Source organism: Mauremys mutica, chromosome 1 (genome assembly GCF_020497125.1).
Source record: "Mauremys mutica isolate MM-2020 ecotype Southern chromosome 1, ASM2049712v1, whole genome shotgun sequence".
Lineage (NCBI taxonomy): Eukaryota > Metazoa > Chordata > Testudines > Geoemydidae > Mauremys > Mauremys mutica.
In genome coordinates this window covers 4618337-4636494 of record NC_059072.1, presented here as the reverse complement: position 1 = coordinate 4636494, position 18158 = coordinate 4618337, and the positions used below count along the sequence as shown (strand labels likewise).

Sequence of the window (18158 nt, the reverse complement as noted above, 5' to 3'; positions counted from 1 at the left end):
TAGCTTGGGATCTAACGTCAGAATAACCACCAGCGTGAGGTGAGTCTGCCATATCCCTCAACAGTTTGTCCTGAATCTGGTATTCTCAGCTGTGAGCCACTGAGGCCAGGTGACACATACAAAAACCAGGGTCACTGTCCTTCAGTGACTCACCCAGATGCTCACCACGAACCATATGGTTAGTCTTCTTGATACCAAAGGAAAAACTTATATTCTTGAAGTGAAAAATGGGTCTATGTTTTCCAGGAAAAAACTCTTTGCTAAAATAGGTAATACAGGGAGGAACTGCACCCTGGTACTCAGGGCCTGCAGAAAGCTATCAGCCACTACAACTCTAGATTCCCCTATCACTCCAGATCTTTGAAAATTGCAAGTGGAGAAGTGCTCAGTGCTACCGGTTCCACAGGGAGGAATTTTGTGATTTTTAAGCAAGGAGGGAGGAACAAGGAGAACCAGGAGACCGATATTATGATGCAGCAGAGTTTTTAATGCAAATGAAATTGGCAGTACACAGTTACAGAAGTAATACTACAGAGCAGAAAGAATGTATTTCCAGTGTTTCAAGAAGGGCCATGACCGATCGCAGGCCTCAATGGGTGTATTTCAGACAAGATGTTCTGCTTGCATTGGTGCAGCTGCAGAGGTTGACAAACAAGTCTCCTTTACAACCATTTTAAGGCCCTTGTTTTACCCCAGTGGTTGGGAAATGAGACAAAACAAAATAAAAGCAGAGAATTAGGCAACTTCTCCCTAAATGTCGGCCTCAGAAAAGGTCAAAGTGAGGTGCTAAAGATACGTCTTGATGGAAAGGGTAGAACATGTCGGGCCTAATTCTCCTTGACATCAAGGTCTCTTTTTCCCTTCTAAAGGGACTTAACTAACAACAAATGTAACTGATATCTGTCTTAAGGCCCTTGTTTCCTTTACACAGCGTGGTCAGTATAAAGAGGCTGCGCCTAATTCAGATTGAGTCCACAGGTGAAAGCGAGAATCAGCACACGGGTGGGAAAGCCTTGGCAGAAGGAGTCATAAAGCGTAACATTAGAAAGGCAGCATGGCTGTCAGCCCAAGGTGCTGAGCACACACAGCTCCCACTTAGTTCAGCTGGAGCCCTGTTTGCCCAGTACTTCTGAAAGCCATGCCCAAAAGGTCAGGGGTGTATCTGTATCTGGCTGTTCATTTCCTGGTTCTTCCTTTTTCCACGGATGTTCCTGCTGGGTTTAGCATGACCCACAGTATCCACCGAGATACCTACGGCCATATCCCCCATATCCCCATAATCCTCCGTAACCACAGAAGCCTGGGTAACCACAGTATCCCCCATAACCACATAATCCCCCATAACCATAACCACCTGGGTAACCGCAGTATCCCCCATAACCACATAATCCCCCATAACCATAACGGCCGCCGTAACCACCCTATCCACCTAAACCATACAATCCTCCGTAATGGCCTCCATAGCCGTGCAATCCCCCCAACGCGTATGTGCCTCCGTAACCGGGTCCGACCACATGTTCTCCTACAGCTCCGACTGCACTGTGTTGAGGGAAATTGCTGAGAATGGGTCCTGGGAGGGTCACGACAACTGGTGAGGGTCTGATGATCACTTCAGAGTCTTGGCACTGCCTAACGCACGGCTCGTTGCAGGTACCAGTGACCGGACAGGGCCGGGCCACTCCGCATTCTGGATAGCACAGGCTGGAGCAAGTCATCTTTCTGGGATGGAGGTAAACCTGAAACACACAACAGGGACTAGAGTCAAAAGAAGGTACAAGTGCCTATGGAAGAAAGGCTTCAAAGCTTGGTGACTATTGCAGCGAGGTCTGTACGGGGCGGGCAAGAGAGAGGAGAAGTGGCCTTAGTCTCTATGTATGTGGCAATGTATTTGTTCCTATTTTCTCTTTCTAGGCTTCCCTCCAAACTGGTCCCTTTGAGCGCCTATCTAGAACATTATCTGAAAAACACCAACTAGAATAAGCATCACTCTTTCCATGATAGACACCTGCGATTCTGGGTCCATTGTAGACATTTCTCAAAGAGGACATGCCTGGGATTATGGTAATCACTTCCTTTCATTTCTGAATTTAACCTCTGCATGCAAATGCGTTGAGTCCAGTGTCAGAGTAGGGCTCATCGGGTTTCCAAAGCTTGGAAGTCATCAATAATTGCTGATGAATAAACAGAAAACTTTACTTTTCTCCAAAGAAATCACTAAGGACATGCTCCTTAGCTGGGGTAAAATGAGTTCAGGTCCACTGACTTCCATAAGGTGACATTAATTTATACCATCTGAGGAGAAGCAGTGGATTTTTCACTCAGAAGAACATACGAATTGCTAGATTAGAGCACACCGTTTCTCATCTTCATCCATTTTTGTGTCTCCAATAGTGAGGAGTAACAGCTGCTTCAGAAGAAAGTAGGAGCGCACTGAACTGGCCCTTTCTCTATTAACCCAGGGAAATGTATTCCTAATTCAGATAAATGAAATATGGGTAAGTGACTTTCTGAGGTTACTGAAAAGATTTAAATGCCCTAATTCTTTTTCCAGGTAATAGGAAATATGTTTCCCATGAATCCACCAGTGCCTGCAACTCAATAACTATACAAGATAATTATGGAAGAACCCCGGATCCCTCATATAAAAACACATGAATAAAAGCAAGATTCAGTCTTCAATGAAAATAGCCCCTACTGTCACATCTCTAGAGTTCGTAAGCAATTGAGTGTAATTGGACTTACCGAGCTCACCGAGGAGATGAAGTCCGGAGAAATGATTAGAAGAGCCCTGAGTTGTGAGCACTTTTATACATTTCCTAGGACTGCCTGGAGGATCTGCGATGCTGTTTGTGATGGAGGTCCTAATTAGTTGCCAAACAAACTTGATTGCCTTGCTATGTCCTCCTTTGGCTGGAGCTGTTTTCCTCAGGGGCTTTGATCATTGGGCCAATCTCAGCGTCAGAGGGTGTGACGTGCACGTTGCACTCTTCATCTTTCTTTCATCTTAATATTGTATGGGCCAACTGCATTCCTTGTGTCATTTTACTGACTTTTTTGTGGTTGCAGTGAGAATGAATGTGAAGGTGATTCTGAGCGGCATCAATAGCACAACTGGCACTGATGGAAGGAATCCAGTTTGGGCCTTTCAATTCATACTGGTCGTGGCCAGGTGCATTGGGTCCTTCATTGTAAACCTGCTAGGAAGGAGGGAGCCATTTTTCTGCATTCTCACCATCTCCATCCTCACTGGGTCAGATCCAATTCCTTTTGAAGACAATCGGAATCATTCCATTTTCTCCAGCATGTTTCCTGTCAGGACCTTATATTTGATATTCACCTGTTGGCAGGGGTATAGTAAAATGCCCTATGAACAATTTTAGTCCCACTAAACTTTCAAACTGGATCTTAGCAGGGACCTAAGTGGAACATGGGCCTTTGTGATGGCCGTCAGCCTAGGGGTGAAACTTACCCTACGGTGAGTAAAACTGTACCTAATATTGGACTTCCACTTGTGTCACTAATGAGGTCACAAAGGGCTGCCTAGAACAGATTTGCTCACGGGTCAAAGTAGGGATGATGACGAGTGAAAGGATTCAATCCTCTTTTGTAGATAAGGCTTAAGTTAAGTCTTGGAATCTCTACTCCATCAGAAAACATCTCTCCATCCATGAGCAGGCAAGAATCTGAAATTTTCCGATGGAATTCAAGCTTGTTCCTGTGCAGTGTAGGAATACAAATCTCAATATTGGATTCAAATGGAAAATTTTTTTGGACCATACAATGTGTCTGCTCAAGTGTAAATATGCACCACTGAGGCTAAACCTTCAAACAAAGAGAATTAAAGTCCATGGCAAGACTTTAGGTGGTTGATGGTTGTTCACTCTTACATGAGAAGATGTTTCACCACTAAGATCCTCCAAAAAAAAATTTAAAATAAAATCAAGAAAAAACCCAGAATGAGCCTCTCTAAGAGTTACTCTCAGGTGAGTGATTTATTTGGAAGCCATGAAATGTAATGTATTAGATGGGTAGATATGTTAGATGATGCTACTGAAGAAGTGGGGGTTCAGTTTTGACTCTGTCAGTCGCTCCCTGTCTGACCTTCACTGAAACTTGCCATGGTAAACAGGTATAATTGTAATACGCAGGGTGGATCATCTGAAGTGTCCTCTGATCTTAGCATTTCAAAGCACTTTACAAACACACATCATGTTTTATATGGTCAAAGAGGTGTATTATTATAATAGTAGTAACTTTTTAATGGGATTAAATGTTCCAATAATGAAGATGAGATTCTCTTTAAAATTGCATGTCAAGGTCTCAGCTGTCACTCCAGTGCTCACTTCATGAGTCCGAGCCTCTGAAATTGGGTCTCTTTGATTTTCATTCAATGAAACTTTGAATTTCCCATTTATATATATTTTAAAGTTGAAGGGTAGATGCTGAACCAGCGTAAAGGAGGAGAGTTCCATCAACTTGAGATTGAAGGAAGGCACCTTACCCACCCTGGATTAGAGAAAACCTTTCTGCACCTCCATCCTCAGCTGCTCATATCTAATAGACAGTGAAATCAATGGAAACCATCAGCCATTGCATCTCCATGGATGGCCAGCCAAGATAACTGGGTCTTGTGAGAGAATTCAGCTAATAAAGAAAAGGAAGACACACAAGAATGAGTTAAGGGGAACTTCTTCAATGGTCAGTTTGCTGTGGGATTAATTGCAAGTCTGATCAGCCTAGAGCATTCTGGAAGCTCCTTCTCTGATAAAGATTTTCAGCCAGAATTAGAATAATTTCAAAGTGCAAAATTGACCCTCGCCAGGATTTCTTCTAACCTGAACAGGATAAAATGCCTCTCCATAATTGTAGGGCACAGAATATCATTGAAGTGTATGGAACTGGACTGAGGTACATTATCTGAGGATCCTTTACAGAGCAATGTTTGTTAATCAAAGGGAAATGCAAAGCTTTTTTGAAGGAAAAACCAAACAGCCCCGAATAAGGAATGAGGTTGTGTTTCGGTCAGGGACAGGCATTTCTTTGGCCTATTAGCAACAAAGAATCCTGTGGCACCTTATAGACTAACAGACGTTTTGCAGCATGAGCTTTCGTGGGTGAAAAAATCTCATGCTGCAAAACGTCTGTTAGTCTATAAGGTGCCACAGGATTCTTTGTTGCTTTTACAGATCCAGACTAACACGGCTACCCCTCTGATACTTTGGCCTATTAGTGTTTCCTATCCCCACCCCCTCCAGGCAGGCTGCTTGATCTTATCTCGGGAGAGGAGTTAGAGACGGGACTGTCCTTCAATGTACACTCGTGTATTAAACTCCCACCCTACCCAGCAACACTTTACATCTATCTCTTCCCCCAGCCATCTGCTTGCGGGCAGACGTAACACACAGCGTCTTTCTTCTTTGCTGACATATAGTGGTAAGAATGTAAAAAGTATCAAAAATCAAATGAGCAAAAAAGACCCAAAATTCTCTCTCAGGCAAATAGACAGGCCTGAATACAACATTATCATCACTATCACACTAACACTCCTGAAGAGCTCTTACCAAGGGCAGTGAGATGTGCCACCTTGGTGTTTGCATTGGTGCCTCCAGCACTGATCAGCACCATGCACTGTGTAGCTTCCTCAGGGCCTCTGGACAGTGCCTCTGGATATACGTGGGGCCAGTGTGCATGGCACCAGAGGCAGCTCTTGTCAGTGGAGGTGGCTGCGGCATTTCGTCATTGGGTGTGTGACTTTGCACTCCTTATGTTTTATTGAAATATGCTTATGAGTGTGAATATAATGTAACTGGAATATGCTTTATGAAAAAGGTCTCTTGTAAGGTATCCTAAGAAAGATTATAATCCTACTGACTATAGTCCTCCTCTTTGTATGCATGTATCATTCTTGTATGTGAAGCTAGAAATAGGAAGTAGAACTCTGAGGTCCTATTGTAATTATGCAAATTGTGGGCCATTAATGATGGTTTAGAATCTTGATGACTTCCAGTGACTAGGACAATTGGTTGTAAATGGTTTATTTACCTGCAAACCTTCCTGTCTATTTGTGGGCCAACCCAGGAAGAATGGAGACTGGGGTCTTACAGTGACAGGTGACCAAGTCACATGCTACTGGAATCCGTCTTAATCCTTGTACTTTTCCATTGATGAGGCAGGGATGGGGACAAGCACAGACAAAAGATTCTCGCCCTGTGCCAAAGCTATAGAAGGGGGTGGAGCAGGACAAAAGGGCTGCCAATCTTGAGAAACCCCTTGCTTACCACCTGAGATGTCTGCTGGATCTAAAAAAGACGGTACCGGAGAAAGGACTGGGCCCAGACTAGGAAGGAGTCTAGTCTGTGAAAGAAGCTTATTGGATGATCTTTGAGGGTTAGATACTACCTGTAATCAGTTTCTTAATGTATTAGGCTTCGACTTGTATATTCTGCTTTGTGACTTACTTTATTCTGGCAGATATTACTTGAAGCCACTTAAATCCTACTTGGGAAACTTAATAAAATCACTTTTGTTTATTAAGAAAGCCAGAGTAAGTGCAAACAGCTGTGCATGTCTCTCTATCAGTGTTATAGAGAGCGGACAGTTTACGAATTTACCCTGTGTAAGCTTAATACAGAGTAAATTGAATTTTTGCGGGGGGTGGATCCCATTGGCAACTGCGTGTCTGGAGGCTGGAGACAGATAATCTGCTGAGCTGTTTTCAGTTAAGTCTGTAGCTTTGGGGATATAGACCACACGCTGGATCTGGGCTGCATCACGCTAGTGTCTCTGGCTCAACAAGACAGGGTTCTGGAAGTCCCAGGCTGACAGGGAAAATGGGATCAAAGCTAATTTCAGCACATCAGGTGACAATCCCAAGGGGGTCTCTGTGACCAAACCCATCACAGGGTGTTCTCCTGGTCATCTGCCCTGCTTGCATGTGGCTGGGGAACGGGGAGCCCGAGACTCTGCAGGTGATCGGATGGTTCCTGGGGCAGGCTCTCCCTGAAGACCTGGGGGAGGCAGGGACAGAGAGATGGTTTTCTCAGAGCAGCCATCAGCAGACTCTGATTAAAGAGAGAGAAAAGGAGAAAGGTAAAGACAAGTGCAAAGTATTTCACTTAGGAAAAATATCCAATGCACATGAGACGCTGTCTGGAGAGACTCATGGTCCTCAGGGTAGACTGTCAAAAAGCAGGGCCGAGATCCTAGCTGGTGCTATGCTCTATATTTATAAGTATCAAGTGTGAAACTTCCAAAGTACTATAATAGTTTGACAATGGAGTCACAGACGGTCCCCTTACACACTCCAGTCTCTCTTGCCTCGCCGGCAAGCTGGACTGTGTGCTAAATGGTGGTGACTTCCTGCAAAAATCAAGAAAATAGTCACATTGTATCTAGTTCCACACTCACCCAGGTCGATTTGCATCCAAGATCTCACATGAAAAACACTGCTAGTCAATTCGACAGTAAACTAACTAAAGTTACTAGCTAAGAGAAAGGAATGAGAGTTATTGAGATGTGAAAGCATATAAAAATATATGTACAGGATAGTCACAGTCTAGAATTCCTAAAGGCAGCAGAGATTTGGGAAACTGGCAGTTTTTGGGCGACCCAGAGGAACTCTTCTTCTCATTCCATTATTCTGCCTGTGAGAATCCCACCAGTCCAGAGATGAAGAATTTTCCCTTGTGTCCATACTTATAGTTTCTTCTCACATAAAGAAGCTCAGAGAGTCACAACCGATGTGGACTCCTTCTCTGATGGCAGAGGGAGAAGGATGAATTTAAGGTCTTTGATCAGCACACACAGTGACCGCTTGCCTTCAAATGCACAAAAATTTCCACCTTCCCATTAAATTTCTTCATTTGCATTACACAAGGCTTCTTTCTCATTGGATGGGTGAGTTTGTCAGTTCTCAGCTGACACTTGGTTTACCAACATCACAGCACAACTACAAAATGGGGAATAACTGGTTAGGTGGTAGGATAGCTGAAAAGGATCTTGGGTTCCCTAAAGCTTAGGCTGAGTTCACTGGAGTCTCAGTTAAAGTCTCCGTTCACTAAATCTACACAGTCTGCTGAGTCAAAAGCAACATCTTCCTTCCAATTGTTTTCAGGAATCTTCCCTTGAAATCCAGGCAGACTGATTAACCAACCACCCCATTAAGTATATAGATTTAAAAAAACCCAACTCTGTTGCAAGTAAATGCAAAACTGAGAACAGCAAAACATAAAGGACTCTTTCCCACGATCACATTTACAGAAAAGTTGGTGACTCACACTTGTTGAGACAATTTAATTAAAGGAGTTTGGCTAAAATCAAAAATTCAAAGTGTACAATTAAAATAAAATAAATTACATTTCCCTCCCAGTTTCCCCTGTAATTTACATTCCCCAGGCTTCCCTGTTGGAGGGTTGTAACAATATCACTGACCTGCTGCAAAATGCTTCCGACTTCGGGCAAACAGCCTGTTTCCTGCTCCTGGGCCCAGCTTCTCCCTGCTGCACAGAGCACAGGGCCTGGCGCAAAGCAGCTGCCCTGACTGCTGCCCTCATGGAGTCTGAGCCCAGCACCAGGGAACCTATTGGAGCAGCCCCTAAACGACCACCCCCAATTCCAGAAGCTTCTGGCTGGGGAGTGCGAAATCTGCCTAGCAACAATGACCCAGACACAACTCACTCCTATCCACCCTGCCCCACCAGAGAGCTCTTAAAGAGACAGCTCCCTGTTAGGGACGTGGGTTAATCTGCAGCAAGGGAGGTTTAGGTTAGATCAGGGGTCACCAACTGGTCAATGGTGATCGACTGCTCTATCCTAGAGAATCTCCCAGTCAATTGTGATCTCTAGTGGCGCAGCAGGGCTGCCTCTAAGTCAGGCTCCTTGCCTACCCTGGCCCCACACTGCTCCCAGAAGTGGCCAGGGAGGCCCCAGAGGTGTGGGGGGCAGGGTGCCTTAGCCTTACTGTGATGCCGACCGGGAGCAGCCCAAGGCAAGAGCCGCTCGGCGGGACGCCACATCCCAAGGCCCAGCGCTGAGACCCCTCCTGGAGCCAGCACCCTGTGAACCATCCTTCATCCCAACACCCCACCCCAGGCTGGAGACCTCTCCTGCACCCAAACTCCCTCCAAGAGCTTGCACCCCTCATCCCCTCCTGCACCCCAACCCTCTGCCCCAGGCTCAGGCCACACAGGGAATCCCTCACGCCCAGACCAGAGCCCACAACCCTCCCAATCCCCGACCCCCTCCCCAGCCTGGTGAAAGTGAGTGAGGGTGGGGCAGAGCGGGCGAGGGAGTGATGCAGGGATGGAGTGAGCAGGACAGGGCTTTGCGGAAAGAACAGGGCCTCAGGGAAGGGATCCTGCATAGCCCTTTAATTCAAAAAGTGATCTTGGGTGTTGTTGTCAGAGTGCTACCGGTGCGGTGCTCTGCTTTCTCCAATGTTGATATCACTCACCTGCGTGCGTGTGTTCCCTCTGTGTTCTGCCCTAGCTCTGCGCAGATAGCTGACCCAGAAGACCCGATGAGAACCCCCAATAACCACAGAGTCTAGTAAGGTACGAAGGCACGTCGGCCAGGTTTATTGTCGAAAAAAGCACAGTCTCCAGCTCCCTGGCAAACGTAGTCCAAGGCGCTGCTAAGATACAGCTAGCCAGTACATATGTACTCCCTGACATTGGACTCAGCTCAGTCAGTGGCGGGACTTTCCACTGCCCCCTCGGCTGGCCAAAGACACCGCCCCGGGATGCATTCTTATACACAGATACAAACAAGTTACACATCACACCTGACGTATGAGGTACAACCCCTTTACGCAGGAAGGTTCAACCGCTCTACGTATTTAGGTGCCGCCTCTTACCTTGTACATGTTGGCACGATCAAAACAACTCTATCCATCATTTTACCCTTTTGCCCCTGTCATTGGGATGGGTCGGCCTGTCCTTTTATTATCTATGGAATGTTCCAGTATAGTGTATTGTGGTGCTGTGTTTATACTTCGGTATGCTAGGTGAATATATGTTTATGCAACATCAGCCCTTTTCTTGCCAGCTTCTGTGAACCGAGCCGGCCTTCAGCTCACAGCCTTACTTTGCTTTTTAGCTAAGTCTTGTCCATTACTTTAGTTTAGGCCTCAGGCCTCATACTGGGCCTTTATCAGGGCCTGCACTTACTACATTCCCCCGCTTTTTGTCTTTTTATGGGGAGGATGTTTACCCATCGTCCCCGAAAAGCATCATGTACAGACTAAAGATAACCCAGTGGGCTAAACACTGTTATGTGGTTACCTTATCTTACCATCCATACACTCATGCCCCATCTGTCATTTTAGTCTGCACATTCCCTCGTACGACTATTAGACAGACTTTATTATCCAATTATTTTAGTCCCTTATGTTGGGCCTGGGAATGTTAGGCCCGGGACCATGGATACATGGGGGTCAGTAGCCTCTTTGGTGTTTTATTGAGGGCCTTGTGAGAATATACAACTGTAAATGTAAATATAAATGTAAAATATGGGATATACATATTATGTATATAGATATGAATATGTATATTATGTAATGTAATATATACTAATCATTACCTCTCTCTATATAGGTATATAGCTTATAGATGATTGTTATTAATTTGTTAATTGTGTTTATACTTCTTATTCCATGACATGATTGTTTGGGTGTACCACAGCAGTGTTGATTGCCATTTCCATTCCCTTGTTCACTCTACCTTGCAACTTGGCTTTCTTTGTTTGACGGGACATATAGCAACACATTCCTATTAAAACCACAACAGTTAGGGCCTGAATTCCCATTAAAAATACGCTTAGAGTGCGAAGTGCGGACTACTGGATGCAAAGTCACATCCTCAGGGATTGCCCATCAGGGTGTTTTGAAATACTGGGATAGGGATTATTATAGTGTGTCCCACAGTGCTATGGATATGAGAAATAAAACAGAAATTTGGAGTAGTGACACTACCACTGAGGCCTTTATATATAAATATATTGTAATTAGTTACTACACAGTACTGTCCATTCATGTTATAGGTTATCCTTAAGGCTGGTTGTCACCCTCTGGTCGGCTTTACTGGACAGGAAACAGAAGTGATCCATTGGTTGATGTAGATCCAGTTGTTTCTTATGGATGCTGTCTTCCAGATAACCTACTGAACAGACAGTAACCAATTTATCAAATATTGCTGTGTCAGGATTTAATATTGGTACCCAGACACCGAACAAGATTGTTTTGAATAACATGTGCCTCAGTTAGGATGCAGTGTCACTGACCCAAATTATGACTGGTACTAACAGGAAATTTGTTTACCCAATTTGTAGTTACTATGTAACTTAGTTTCTTTACCAATTTGTTTTTTCCTTGTCTTCATGTTGTTTGCTGCTATTCGTTTGTTGATTTTTACCTGTGTGTTGGTTAAACAATTTAGCAAGGTTATACATCGTGTACATATTGTACATCAATCATACAATACAGCAATAATACAGCAGTACAATAATAGAGTAGTACAACAATAATACAGTTGTTTTTACACAGTAACAAAGTAGAAATTAAATGACAGTTTTCCTGGTCCAGCTAGTGGTTTTTAGCTGATTGTTAAATTAATTGTCCATATATGGTAGATAGAGGTGTATTTGACCAGTCTCTTATTTATAAAACACTTCATTTTTCTTTTCTTGATGCTTGGGGGGTTCTTCACTGTATACAGATATGAACTGGTGTCTTCAGGGTGTGATATTTTCTGGCATATTTGGTCTGTGGGATGCAACTCAAACAACTTTTGTTAGTTAACACAGTAAAGTTTTTTGTTTGTTTGTTTGTTTTCAATAACCCAAACTTAATACACGGTTTTAACTTAGTTTCTTTACAATGTAATAAGAACAATGTAATAGGGACCGAGCCTTTTATAACACAAGCTATACTTTTGCAATTGTTGTATAGACATTCATTTTTATTTGGGGTGCATTACTAATATTTAATACTAAATGTAATGCTTAACAGCAAAAATAAATGCTCACAATCTTCCATAAGAAGGTATATTGCTTTCCCTTGCTGAACACTTTGTTTCAGCAAAAGAGTTAATAACATAATTTTAACAAGCTTTTTAGAGTTAATTTGCTTGTGATACCAACTTCATTTTTAACTGTTTAGAAGCACAAACCTTAACAACCGTTGCTTCCCATTAACATAACATAACAAAAGAAAAGCATATAAAACTAAACCAACTATAAAATTACACCAAAATAATTTTTAAATACAGATACATGCAAATACTTTGAGGGTATTTGAGGGTATACTTTTATGATGCTTTGTTATGTTTGGGAGCCAAAGGTGGAAACCTGTTGAAAATGTGAAAACCTGTTGAAATTGTTTGGTTAGCTTAATGCATAAATTGTTATTTTAAAACATTTTGGTTATGACATTCTTATAATATTATCTTTACCTTAATGTTGAGGTTTCCCCTTACATTTTTTCTTTGAATAACAATTTAAAAAAAAACTAAAAAAAAAAAAACTGTAATTGATGAGAGAATTATTTTTGTTTGCAATTGCATTATTTGTTGAGGCAGAAATATATGTACATATATTTGTAACTGAAACCTTTTTGAACTTTGCACAAAAATTGGTGCTAATAATACTATGATTACACCCCAACCATGATTTTAAAATAGTGTGGTACCATATCTTATATATATTTTTAAAAGGGTATAAAATTGACTTTTGTTGCAACAAAATAAAAATAATTTAAAAAAAATAGTCACGTGACACACACAACATAGACACAAGACACACACATGACATACAAGTCAAACTTACAATTAAAACCAAATGGCGCCAGAATTCTATTCATAACTATACAAAATAACACAACCAAAAATAAAAAGTAAAAAGTTATTACCTTATTTAAAACTTGTAGCATAAATTTGATAAAAATATATTAATATTTGCCAAATGTATTGTATTAATTTGGTAACAGGGAATTTTGCATTACTTTATATTTAACATTATTTTAAAACTCTGCTATATGGAAGTAAGAAAAGCCCATGTTTCAAATATTAGTTAGTGGTTAGGATTAGAAGCAGAGAGTGCATTTCTGTTGCTTGGCAACCATATCTTCAAGAAAGTTAGGAATAATTCCAGCTGTTGTATCCCTGAAGGGTTAAAATAATTAATTTACTGGATTTAAAGTTTTTACCTTGTTTTCTTTTTGTTTCTTGTTTTGTTCTGTTTTCAGTTGCTTTATTTTTTGAAGGCTTCTGTAAAAAACTATAACTTTTAACTTTTAAAACAAAAAGAGAGAGACGAAGTGAGGAGAGGCAGGGGGTGGGGGGAAAGGGGGAGTTAAGAGCAACCTAGGAAGGTAGCGAGACCTGAGCCAAGAGAGATTAACTCCATCGAGGTATTTGAAAGTACAGGCAGCAGCAGCATGTTTAGCAAATTGAGAAATCATATAAAGGACAAAACTTAACTGGTATGTAAAAATATTTGAGAAAGAAGGTTCCATTTTCAGATATGAGCGCGAGTGTGGTTCCATGGGTCAAAGCAATTGGGAACCTGCACAGTTGGGAATTGCGCCCCTGGTTTTTATCCTGGCTCTGAGAGGAGATTGGGGGTAGTTACCTGCTCTTGTAAAACCTGAATTTGTTACCCCAGTGTCTGTTGCTTTTGTGTGCAAGCCAAATGGATAGTGGGAGTGCCCTTTTTTGCTGCAGTTAACTGTTTTGGGGCAACTTTAATTCTAGGTGTCAACCTGCTTAATTTCAGTTTTTTATTTTGAAATTCTTTTTTATTCACTCCCCTGCGATCGAGTCGCAGCTCCTGTCTCCTAATGTGCTCTGTGAACTGTTCCATTTTTTCCTTCATTTGATTTACCAATTCAGTGAGAGTGCTGTGTGCTCCTCTCTCCTTCTGTGCACTTACTTGTCCCGTTCTGACAGGCACCAGTCTAGGTTCCAGTTTAAGTTTAACTGGAACCTGGTTTTTATCATAAGGTGATGGTTGCAATGCAGTGGACCCTGTTTCATCTTTTAATTTTACTAGGGCCACCTTTTTCCACTTCTGTCCCCATTCTTCAGGCACAGCGTAGCTACCTGAAGCCTGCTGTTTACCACCAATATTTATAACAGGGGACGGCACATGTATTTTTTGTAGGTTCCTTACAGCTGTTTCCAGTGTTTCACTCTGTTCCTGTACTGGTTGTCTCTGGGCTGCTTGCCACCCTGCAAATCGGGTGGGAGCATTCCAGGGCTGTGTAGCTTCTTTTGATTCTTTTAACTCTTTCTTTGTTACTGTTACTTGCTTGGCCAGCATGCCAGCATGCTGTTTAAGCCATCTCACTGCCATAGACATGAGTTGCAAAAGTTTTGCTTTTTTACTTTTATTACTATTTCTTAGAGCCTCGGTTTGTACCATCGCTCTACATATGCCAGTCCATGTTTCCCCACTCTCCTTTTTAAATTCATATGGCCCCCCCTTACTGGCAATCCAGCGGGTCCAGGAGTTATCAAACTCCATGGGGATCAAAAGGGAGGGGATCAGGGGGTTCCCTAGCTCGAGGTTTTCTGCCATGTTAGATTGCAATTCTTACAGTGGACAGGTCGCTTACTCACCAGATCAGCGGTCGGGGTCACCAGTGTTGTCAGAGTGCTACCGGTGCGGTGCTCTGCTTTCTCCAATGTTGATATCACTCACCTGCGTGCGTGTGTTCCCTCTGTGTGCTGCCCCAGCTCTGCGCAGATAGCTGACCCAGCAGACCCGATGAGAACCCCCAATAACCACAGAGTCTAATAAGGTACGAAGGCACATCGGCCAGGTTTATTGTCGAAAAAAGCACAGTCTCCAGCTCCCTGGCAAACGTAGTCCAAGGTGCTGCTAAGATACAGCTAGCCAGTACATATGTACTCCCTGACATTGGACTCAGCTCAGTTAGTGGCGGAACTTTCCACTGCCCCCTCGGCTGGCCAAAGACACCGCCCCGGGATGCATTCTTATACACAGATACAAACAAGTTACACATCACACCTGACGTATGAGGTACAACCCCTTTACGCAGCAAGGTTCAACCGCTCTACGTATTTAGGTGCCGCCTCTTACCTTGTACATGTTGGCTCGATCAAAACAACTCTATCCATCATTTTACCCTTTTGCCCCTGTCATTGGGATGGGTCGGCCTGTCCTTTGATTATCTATGGAATGTTCCAGTATAGTGTATTCTGGTGCTGTGTTTATACTTCGGTACGCTAGGTGAATATATGTTTATGCAACATCAGCCCTTTTCTTGCCAGCTTCTGTGAACCGAGCCGGCCTTCAGCTCACAGCCTTACTTTGCTTTTTAGCTAAGTCTTGTCCATTACTTTAGTTTAGGCCTCAGGCCTCATACTGGGCTTTTATCAGGGCCTTTACTTACTACAGGTGTAAAAAGGTTGGAGACCACTGGGTTAGCTATCAGGAAAAACATAACACTAGGGGTAATTAAGCTCTGGAATAGCCTAACCAGTGACTATAGCTTGTCAGACTGTGGTGCAAATTCCATGAAAAGCGCCAGTGTCGAGAAGCCCTTAGATTTGATGGAGGCTCTGGGGAGGGCAGTACTGAGGAAAAAGGACAGCCTGGAGGAGAGTATGTCACTCATTTTAAGGAGAATTTACAGGTAATGAGGAATTGAGAGAGACAGAGCCTTGAAAAAGGTCAGGGAATCAGCACGTTTCATACGATTGGCGAACTGGAGAAAGGTGGTTTGACACTGCCGATTTGGTGTTAGTGCCGACCCCAGTGAGGGGAAACAAAAGGCAGGATTATAGGAAGGACCTTTTGAGGTGACTGAAGGGGTGAAGGTCGTCACATCTGATGTAAGGAAGCCCAGCGGCAGAGGAACGGTGCAAACTGTGCATATCAATAAAATAAAACTTACTCTCAAAGGGAGATGGCAGTAAATTTGATTTGTTGAAACATTCTGTGTCCGTTTAAATAGATTTGGTCAGGGAGAGCAGGGCAGACAATCCCCTGGAAAGCCGTGAGTTCAGGGTGGGTTTAGATCCACCTCCAAAGCAGGAAACGCCGGCCCTTTTGAAGCACCACAAACAGGGATTTTCCTCGCCAGGTTTAACTGCCAAGATTGCAGACTCCAGGCAAACCTCAGGGCCCCGCCCTGCTCCTAGCAGAGCATCCCCGGCTGAAGGGGAAATGCAGAAACAAGTTCCGGAGGAGGTGCAAAGCCTGCGTGAAACGGGGGTAATCACTGAGTCAGAAAGCCCCTGGGTGTCTCCTATTGTAACGGTACCTGAACAGGACAAAGCCGTGAGAGTGTGACAGACCCAGGGCACAGTCTAGACTAGTGAGTAGCTGTGTCACCCGGGCTCTAACCTGGGGTGCCCTGCACCCTGCTTTGCTTCTGTAGCCTCCAGTCCTGCGCTGCTCCCCAACAGGCTCCAGCACGTCAGTCGCTTCCAGCTTGGTGTGCGTGTGATCTGCAGCCAGGCACAGCTCAGCTCCTACCAGCCTTGTTCATACTGCAGGGTGACGCCAGCACAGACCCAGTCTTATATTTCCCCCCAGAAATGGATGTCCTGTACTGCTCAGCCCTCTCCCGGACAATACAACCTGTAGTAAGATGAGGCCCAGAATCATGAACCCCTGGTATGAGTGATCTGGTATCAGAGGCCTGAGCCTGAGCCAAAGGAATTGTCAAGAGTTTGCTAACAAAAAGCAAAGTTCAGCTGTGAGCCTAGGGTGACCAGATGTCCTGATTTTATAGGGACAGTCCTGATTTTTGGGTCTTTTTCTTATATAGGGTCCTCTTACCCCCACCCCCATCCTGATTTTTCCCCTTTGCTGTCTGGTCACCCTCTGTGAGCCACAGGCAGGCCCTGCTCACAAAAGTTGGCAAGAAGGCTGCTAATTGGACATATACACATATCTAAAGGGTATCAAGCGCTAATAGGATAAACATGGGCCAGGATGGCACCAGCACCGTCCCCTACGAACGCATTCCTCAGAGATAATAAGGAACAGGGTGACCCATACTAAAAGACAGGATCAAAAGGGTAATATGATGGAATGAGTTGTTTGTTCCAACCAACATGTACCAGCAGAGAGGCAGCACCCCAACCCGGAGAGAGGTTGTACCTCCATACGTCAGGAGTGATGTGTAACTTGGTTGTACCTGTGTGTAAGAATGCATCCCTGAGTGGATATCTTTGTCTCGCCGAGGGGACAGTGGAGAGTCCTGCCACTGACTGAGCCGGTCCCTTGGCATGCGGCACATATTTGTAGTATGTCCAGTAGAGTCTGCTGGGAAGTATCATGTGCTTCATTTGTTAATAAACCTGGCTGGGTGCCTTCATACCTTATCAGAGTCTGTGATCATTGGGGGTTTCTCAGAGCCTGCTGTGCCAGTGATCTGCAGAGCCCAGGCAGCACACAGAGGGAACACACACACACGAAACCAACTGTTATCAACATTGGACAAGAGCAAAGCACTGTTGTCAGAGCTGTACCGGTGTGGTGCTCTGCTCTCTCCAATGTTGATATCACTCAGCTGCGTGCGTGTGTTCCCTCTGTGTGCTGCCCCAGCTCTTCGAAGATAGCTGACCCAGCAGACCCGATAAGAACCCCCAATAACCACAAAGTCTAGTAAGGTACGAAGGCACGTCGGCCAGGTTTATTGTCGAAAAAAGTACAGCCTCCAGCTCCCCGGCAAACGTAGTGCAAGGTGCTGCTACAATACAGCTAGCCAGTACATATGTACTCCCTGACAATGGACTCAGCTCAGTCAGTGGCGGGATTTCCACTGCCCCCTAGGCTGGACAAAAGGCACCTCCCAAGGAATGCATTCTTATACACAGATACAAACAAGTTACACATCACACCTGACGTATTGAAGTGCAATCTTTCTACGTAGCAGGTTACAACCTTTCTAAGTATTAAGGCACCGCCTTCTACCTTGTACATGTTGGTTCGAACAAAACAACTCTATCCATCATTTTACCCTTTTGCCCCTGTCATTGGGATGGGCCAGCCTGTTCTCCTATTATCTATGGAATGTTTCAGTATAGTGTGTTCTAGTGCTGTGTTTATGCTAGGTGAATATATGTTTATGCAGCATCAGCCCTTTTTTGTGCCAGCTTCTGTGAGCAGGGCCTACCTCTGGCTCACAC

At 44.0% G+C, this 18158-nt stretch overlaps 1 pseudogene; it reads right to left on the bottom strand.

The window, feature by feature from the left end:
- Positions 1-1196: 1196 nt before the first annotated feature.
- Positions 1197-8542, bottom strand: LOC123355229 (annotated as a pseudogene).
- Between the last annotated feature and the right edge of the window lie 9616 nt (positions 8543-18158).